The 8,892-nt window shown below is 43.3% G+C and overlaps 1 protein-coding gene across 1 annotated transcript in view; it reads right to left on the reverse strand.

Annotated features, from left to right (window-relative positions):
* Positions 1–1,999, reverse strand: part of GNL3L (G protein nucleolar 3 like) — a 32,676-nt gene extending 30,677 nt beyond the window's left edge. The window contains exon 1 of the mRNA XM_049872599.1: positions 1,854–1,999. The gene's annotated coding sequence lies outside the window, so the exon portion shown is untranslated. The remainder of the gene's footprint in view (positions 1–1,853) is intronic.
* Positions 2,000–8,892: the final 6,893 nt, after the last annotated feature.

Raw genomic sequence — 8,892 nt, forward strand, 5'->3', positions numbered from 1 at the left:
ACCCAACAATACCACGGAAAGAAGGCCTAGCAATCTGCTTCTACAAAGATTACAAATAAGAAAACCCTATGGAGCAGTTCCACTCTGCAACACATGGACTCGACTACAAAGAGTTTGGGTTTTTTCGCTTTGTTTTGTTTTTTAGTGTCTCTACTACCCTGGGAGGGGAGGAAAGCCAGATCCCAACGGTCTACCCTGGGTGAGTGGGGGCCTCGAAACAGGGCTTATCTGTGTGTCTATGTGGATTCAGGTCAGTGCAAAATCTTGTGGGGAGTGGATCTGTGCCTGCATTTGTGATGGGGCCATCCGTCACTCTACTGGGAACCAGCACAGTGGCTCTACGTATCTCTGCATGGGAGAGGGCAGGTTTGTGCATCTCTAAATTGTGGCGAGCAGGAGTCCTGGGTCTCTTTACCCTGGAGAGGGCTGTGGGGAGAAATTAATACACCTGTCTCCACTATGAGGTGACATTAGTGTCACTAACAAAGGGCGGAACTGCGTGTGCAGCTCTGCATGAGTGAGGCCTACAACTTGCCTGCAGTGAGTGGGCTATTAAGACCCTTCCATGGGAGGTGGGCTGGGGAGGGTCTGTATCTTATGGGTTGAAGCCAGCAGCTCTAACGGTGAAGGGAGGTGGGCCTTTGGTTTTCTGTGTAGGTGGGGAACACTGCAACTATAAAGTACATGGATCTGCTCTTACACTTGGGGGGGAAGGGGTGTTTGTGTCTACCCTGGGTGGAGAGAAACAGATATGAGCTCCTCTACCTTGGTTAAGAGGGAGTCCCTGCACATGCACAGTGAGGTGATCAGCGATGTCACTCTCTCTCAACTCCACAGGGAGGGAGAAGCTGCACCTCTCTGTTTGAGTGGGGTCTTTCCCTTCTAACATTTGGCGATTCTAAATCCTTGAGGATTTAGAGGGGGTGGAGGGCAATCTGTGTCTATCTCAAAAGGTGAGAAACGAATCTGAGACCCTCTACCCTGGAGGCCTCCTGAGGGGCACACCTAGCTGTCTCTTCCTGGGTTGAGGTCTGTTCCTGCTTGCTGCGGGGAAAGGGACATTTTGGGGGTCGGGCCTTTATAAATTCAGTAAACCAGCACCCTTTTACAGGGGTAGGGGTTCAGTCTGATTCGCCACAGTGGGGGCCCACTCTAGCCTAGGAGGGAGGCGGAATCTGCATGGCTTTCCATGGGCTAAAGCCTGTGCCCCCAATCACTTTGGGGAGACATGAACAATGGTAACTGCAGGAGTGGGGGTGGGTCTCCATCAACCAGTAACACTGGGGTGAGGCAGGAGGTCCCTGCTTCTCTAGGCAAAGGCAAGGAGGTTCCTACCCTCTTTCAGCACTACACTGGGAGTGGGGGTGCGAGGGGTGGGTAATCGAGGAGAGCGAGCAGCTTTCTGGGGGTGGGAGGAATACAACAAAGCCTCTGCCCGTGAGAAGGGTACCTCCAGGCGGATCAGTGTGTCTTTATGCCAGGTCTCACTGCTCGGCCTTATGAGGGCTGACGCCTGTCTATACCGGGAGTGCAGAAGAGAGCCTAACTATCCTGACGGGAGGAGGACGACCCACGGGGTCTGTGACCCTACAGCGTGTCTCTCTCGGCCTCTACACCTTTGTAGATGGGATAGGGCCATGCCCCTTGAACCGGGGTGAGTGCAGTAGGACCCGTCTTTACAGGCGGAGCAATACTTGACCCTCATCCGGGACCTTCTACCCTAGAGAGGCGGCCGGTCTTTACCCCTATTTTAGGCGGTAAGGGCGTTTACAGTTTCACCTCAAATAGACGATCCTTACCACGCAGCCCGGCCAGGTGAGCGGTCACCAGGAGAAAAGACAATAGTCTCTTACCTACAGTTCCGGCGGGGATCTGAGTGGAAAGGCTAGCACGAGAACAGGGTTAGCCGAGAAAATGCACTCTCAGACCTTGGCTCCAACTTCCGGATCCCAGCCTCGCTTTGCGCCGCTGCCGGCTGTGCGTCTCAGCGGAGGCGGGTCTTCGGATTGACGGCTCGGGCCGGCCCGTCCCTTCCTCACCAACACGCTACCCCCGCCTCCTAGCTGCTCCCTAAGGCAAGGAAATTGCCCGGGGGAGGGGAGAGACGGGGAAATGGTAAGAGGAAGCGGCAGAGTCGACCGGTGTGGCCATGTAACCTATTTGTAAGCCAAAATCTTGCCCCCTGGCCTTTGTATATACCTAAATGTGAGTGTTTCCGAATTTTAGTGACCGGGAGATCACCACGTCAGCATCAGACAGCGGTGGGGGGTTGATGCCTTTTGTTTGCATGGAAGATGGCGACGGACAGGGTGTGAGAAAATGGCCGCCTGGGTCACATGTCTGATCCCCACCGGGAACTGAATTGGTTAGCCTTTCCCAAAAACCTTCCAGGCTCTTAGGGTCCCAGACAACCACTCCCAGGTCTTTTCTCCATAAGTATAAAAAATATATATATATATAAGTATAAGAAGCCCAAAATCCAAGCCAGTCCCAGCCCGAGCAGCAGCCTAAGCAGGACCTGGACCTGAACAACTTTAAGCTTCTGTTTCCCCCTTTTTCTCGCATCCGTTTTCCCTTTTTCCCTCCTCCTCCCTTACCTCAGGCCTGAACAGCGTCTGCTGAAGGGAATTAATCTGTCTGGACTGGGGACAAGTAAAGGTTTTCTCAGAAAACAGTCTCCAGGAGCTTCTGACCTGGCTAGGGAATGAGATCTCCCCCTAAAATAAGTAATTAGTCTGGAAATGTCTTCTGCCTGGTAATTTAATGTCAGCCCCCCCTCCTTCCTCAAGCCTGTTAAAAATAATCGAAAAGCAAAGAAATTAAAACATAAGATTTATTCTGAGCAGTTAGTCTATATGTATATAGGGAGACCATTTTGATTCCAGAAAAAGGAATTGGCTTGAACTTTGTTAGTTACAAAACCAACAAAAATGCCCCCTGGTGCTTGAGTCGATTCTGACTCATAGCCAACCGCATTGGGTTTCCAAGGCTGTAAACCTCTATGGAAGCAGACTGCCACATCTTTCTCAGCGACCTGCTGGTGGTTTGGAACTGCGGACCTTTCAGTTAGCAGTCTATGGCTTTGTTAGTTACAAGGATGCTTATGAGAGAAGGGGAGGGAGAAAAATAGGATGTCAACCATTGGCTAATTTTAGTGTGATAGATTGAACCCTGCCCTCCCTCCTCTAAGATCAACTAATGAGATTGCTTCTGGCCTGGCTGCTAATAATTTGGCTCTCCATCCACCTGCAGCCATGAGACTTTTTGAGATTTAATTTAGGAGAGCCTAGATTCTTTTTCATTTAATCAGGAGGTAATGGTTTTGTTGATTATCCTTTTCTAGGTGGAAAGGTCAAATTTACATTGCTGCAGAGCAGTTTCTGGCAGGCTTTTGGAGTTTGGGTCAGACTTTTTATGGTTAATATTTGGTTTCATGGGGATAAGAAAAACCTTAAAATCAAAGTAAGATGTCTTATTAATCGTCCCCTTCAACATTTCCCCTCTTCTGATCATGATTCAATTAGAATCTTTGATCACTAAGCACTGGCCAGGCACCAATCTAGGTTTCTTCGAGTTTCATTGGTACTGCCTTATGGGTTACCGTTTCGTTATGAGTCAGAATCCACTCCATGGCAATGGGGTTGGGGGGGGGGGTTGGCTTTTGGCTTTTTTTGTTAAACATGTTATTTCTGTTGGTTCCTTAGCTCTTTCTTTTCATTGTGCTTCTAGAAGGAATGAGACCATTTGCTATACTTTAGATGGCCGCTAGGAAGCTTAGGGGCTTAATGTAAAAGATCAAAATGAGGAGAATAAACAAACGAGTATCTGAAAGGCTAGTCTGGTCCACAAACCCAAATTTCCTAATCGTGAAAGAAATCACAGGAAGATGCAGGAGGAGCATTTGTAGAATGCATTGTATTTCTAACATGAACTTCTGCTAAAAACGATATCTCAGTATACTTTCATTTAAACCCACTGCCATTGAGTCAATTCTGACTCATAGCAACCCTATAGGACAAAGTAGAACCACCCCATAGAGTTTCCAAGGAGCACCTGGTGCATTCGAACTGCCGACCTTTTGGTTGGCAACTGTAGCTCTTAACCATTATGCCACCAGGGTTTCCATACGTTCATTTAGGTGTCATTAATACACGTACACAACAGTTTGTTTTTACCAAAGTACAAACTGCTTGGTAAATAATCGTGAGCTAGTCTATTTTATAATGTAATTACCTTTATCTGTGCTATTTCAGAGAGAGGATGTAGCATCGTCTAGATTATTAACAAAGATATCATGTCTATCATTTATTATACATATGTATTTAACAGTTTAAGACAATTTTAGTAACTACGAGGGCACTGGGTAAGGATATCATGGCTGTGATAGAACAGCCAATTAATGCTCCTTTTGTCGATGGACCTTTATTTGATATAAGTTTAGTCAATTGTTTGATCGCTTTCAGTCTTAATCTCTCTCATATTTCTAATTTTCGTTTTGGGTAATTGACTATGTATAGATAAACATAAAGAACAACATAAACTATATAACAGGAACAAGCCCAAACTACAAGTAGAAAAGAACCTCATTAGTTGTCTGTGGTTGACAAAAAAAAAAAAGTTTTAAAGACAACAAAAACCAGAATTCGATAGCCCACAAGAAGTTGCCATAATTTCCTTTCGAAACAAAAAAATTTCTCTCGACTGTTGCCCTCGTCTCAGTCAAAAGACAATCTCAAAGCAAAGTTTTTCTTGATCTAAAATACAGCTGTATAAATATACCCTAGAGAAATAAGAGCTGTCACGTGGATAGACATATGCATACCCATGTTCACTGCAGCACTCTTAACAATAGCAAAAAGATGGAAACAACCTAAATGCCCATCAACAGATGAATGGGTAAACAAATTATTGTACATACACACAATGGAATACTACACAATGATAAAGAACTGTGATGAGTCCACAAAACATCTCACAACATAGATGAATCTGGAGGGCATTGTGCTGAGTGAAATAAGTCAGTCACAAAAGGGCAAGTATTGTATGAGACTACTATTATAGGAATTCAAGAAAAAAACAGGTCATTATGAGGGTGGGGAAGGAGACAGAGGGGAAATCACTAACTAGATTGTAGACAAGTGTCAACTTTGGTGAAGGAAAAGATAACACTCAATATATGGGAAGTCAGCACAACTTAACCAAAGCAAAGGCATAGAAGTTTCCTAGACATATGCAAACACCTTGAGGGACCGAGTTGCTGCGACTGGGGGCTCAGGGGACATCTAGGTCAATTGGTATAACATAGTTCATAAAGAAATGTTCTACATTCCACTTAGTGAGTAGTGTCTGGGGTCTTAAAAGCTTGTGAGTGGCCATCTAAGATACATCTATTGGTCACACCCCATCCAGAGCAAAGGAGAATGAAGAAAACCAAAAACACAAGGAAAATACTAGCCCAAAGGACTAAAGGACCACATGAGCCAGAAGAACTAGGTGGTGCCTGGCTACCACCACCAGCTGCTCTGACAGGGATCACAACACAGAGTCCTGGACAGAGCAAGAGAAAAATTTAGAAAAAAATTCAAATTCACGAAAAAAGACCAGACGTACTGGTCTAACAGAGACTGGAGGAACCCCTGGACACTCTGCTATCTTAGAACTGAAACCGCTCCCAAAGTCCACTTTTTAGACAGGCCTATAAAATAAACTATAGCACAGGTGAGGAACATGCTTCTTAGTTCAACCAAATATACGAGACCAGATGGGCAACCCCTGCCCAAAAGTAAGATGAGAAGGCAGGAAGGGAAGGAACTGGATGAATGGACACAGGGAACCCAGGGTGGAAAGGGGAAATGTCCTGTCACAATTGTAGTGGTTGCAACCAATGTCACAAAACAATATGTGTATAAATTTTTGGATCAGAAATTAACTTGAGATGTAAACTTTCACCAAAAGCACAATAAAATAAGGCTGTGCATTATTATCTACATAGGTGCAGCAAGAATGGCAATTTATCACATAGCAATTTAAAACTGCTTTGCTGGAAGTTTTTATAAGGAACATCACATTAAACTTCTGAACGCCTCTCGAGGCCAGGAAGCCAAACCAAGAACTTGCCACCAAATTTCACCTATAGTAACCACAGGTTTGGGTGGGTTCCTCTTTTTTCGAGGTTCCAATATATCATAATAATATACTGAAAAAAAATTATCGCAAGTGTTCAGGGCCAGCCCAAAAGTGACCTTCTTTACTCACCTGTAAAGCAGGAACCATGTAAGTCAAGTACCAGGTTAGATTTCCTGGAAGGGCTTTGTAAGCATTGGCTCCATATGGTCAATCTTAGTTTTGTGTATCTGTTCGTACCTGATTCTCTGAGCACCGTTCTCAAATATGACGTTCCAGTCAAAGCTTGGTTATATAACGGAGATTTGTAATTATTTCCTGTTAACAAGGGGGACCAACTGTTACTGAACTTAAGCAAATAATTATATTGCTGTAAAAAAATAAGAATGCTCATTAAGAGTTTTCCAATTCTGGAGGGGTTAGGGAGAGAGATGATAAATGTTTTATCTTTTTTTGCCTAAACATAGTCTATTATGTTACTATGAGATATAGTTTAGGAGAAAAGAGAAAATAGTTTCTTATATCCAAAAAACAGTACATTAAAACATCAATAATATCTCCCACATAAAACCCATAATAATCTTTTAGTCCACTCAGTCCTGTCATTAATTTCTGTTCCCTGTGTCCTGGATCAGCAGTCATGAACCCACCAGCTTCTCCACAAGAGTTCTGGAAATCTTGATTCAGTCTAGTGGTATTAGCAGTGCAGTTTAGAAGTCTGTGCCCAAATATCTGGCATAGTCCTTTGTATGGGTTCCTTTTGGTAGAAGACTCTGGCCTGTGGCATTTTGCAGGTACCTTCAGGACATCATCAAAATAAGATCTGTTGGTGGTAAGTCTTAAAAATATCAATGGTTAACTTATTGTTAGGTGCTGTCGAATTGGTTCCAACTCATAGCAACCCTATTACAACGGAAGGAAACAATGCCTGGTCCTGCCCCATCCTCACAATTGTTATGCTTGAGCCCATTGTTTCAGCCACCATCTTCCCATCTCCTTGAGGTCTTCCTCTTTTTCACTGATCCTCTGCCAAGCATGATGTCCTCCTCCAGGGACTGGCCCTTCCTGATAACATGTCCAAAGTATGTGAGACGAAGTCTTACCATCCTCGCTCTTAATGAGCATTCTGACTGTACTTCTTCCAAGACAGATTTCTTCATTCTTCTGGCAGTCCATGGTATATTCAATGTTCTTTGCCAACACCGTAAATCAAAGGCATCAATTCTTCTTTGGTCTTCCTTATTCATTGTTCAGCTTTAACATGCATATGAGGCAATTGAAAATACTGTGGCTTGGGTCAGGCACACCTTAGTCCTTAAAGTGACATCTTTGCTTTTCAACACTTTAAAGAGATCTTTTGCAGCAGATTTGCCCAGTACAATGCATCGTTTGATATCCTGACGGCTACTTCCATGGGCGTTGTTTACGGATCCAAGTAAAATGAAATCGTTGACGATGTCAATCTTTTCTTCGTTTATCGTGGTGTTGCTGCTTATTGTTCCAGTTGTGAGGATTTTTGTTTTCTTTATAGTGAGGCATAATCCATACTGAAGGCCATAGTCTTCGATCTTCATCAGTAAGAGCTTCAAGTCCCCTTCACTTTCAGCAAGCTAGGTTGTGTCATCTGCATATTGCAGGTTGTTAATGAGTCTTCCTTCAGTCCTGATGCTGCATTCTTTATGTAGTCCAGCTTCTTGGATTATTTGCTCAGTATACAGATTGAATAAATATGGTGAAAGGATACAACCCTGACGCACACCTTTCCTGACTTTAAAACACACTGTATCCCCTTGTTCTCTCCGAACGACTGGCTTTTGGTCTATCTACAGGTTCCTCACGAGCACAATTAAGTGTCCTGGAGTTCCCGTTCTTCACAATGTTATCCATGATTTGTTATGGTCCACACAGTCGAATGCTTTTGCATAGTCAATAAAACATGGGTAAACATCCTTCTGGTATTCTCTGAATTCATCCAAGTTCCATCTGATATCAGCGATGATATCCCTCATTCCATGTCATCTTCTGAATCAGGATTGAATTTCTGGAAGTTCCTTTCAATTACTAATAGTAGTTTGTACAAGTGAAAGATCTGATCAGAATTCATTACAAAAGTAATGCAAAGTAAAAGTCAACCCAAAATTTTACACAAAATATCTCTAATAGTAGTGATTAACCTTATTTTCTTATTCTTTAGTGGATGATCATAATTCTTAGAAAAACAACTTCAGACATTAGGAGCATTGGTGGTGCAGTGGTTAAAGCACTCAGCTGCTAACCAAAAGATTTGGAGGTTCAAACCTACTAGCCGCTTCTCAGGAGAAAGACGTGGCAATCTGCTTCCATAAAGATTTACAGCCTTGGAAACTTATGGGGCTGTTCTGTATCCTACAGGATTGCTATGAGTCGGAATCAACTTGATGGCATTGGGTTTGATTTTGGCTTGGTTTTATAATGTATAATGATCCTGAGACCTAACATAAATACAAATATAAAGCATGTAGTTAGGATATACCAGGTTTTAGGATATACCAGGTTTACTAGATTTCTAAATACCTGAGTATTACTAAAACTCTAGAGGTAAGTGGAGTAAATCCTTAGTTGAAACCCATTGACATGGAGACTGCTAGATTTAAATTAGTAAAGAACAAAATTGGAACCAAGTTAAAAAAAAATAGCAACTAAATAAAGCCATGAGTGATAATATTAAGCTCTTGTCTAATATTAGGCAAAATATAAGAGGAGACACTCGCACATAAAATTTTTTTTAAC

This window comes from Elephas maximus, chromosome X (assembly GCF_024166365.1).
Source record: "Elephas maximus indicus isolate mEleMax1 chromosome X, mEleMax1 primary haplotype, whole genome shotgun sequence".
Lineage (NCBI taxonomy): Eukaryota > Metazoa > Chordata > Mammalia > Proboscidea > Elephantidae > Elephas > Elephas maximus.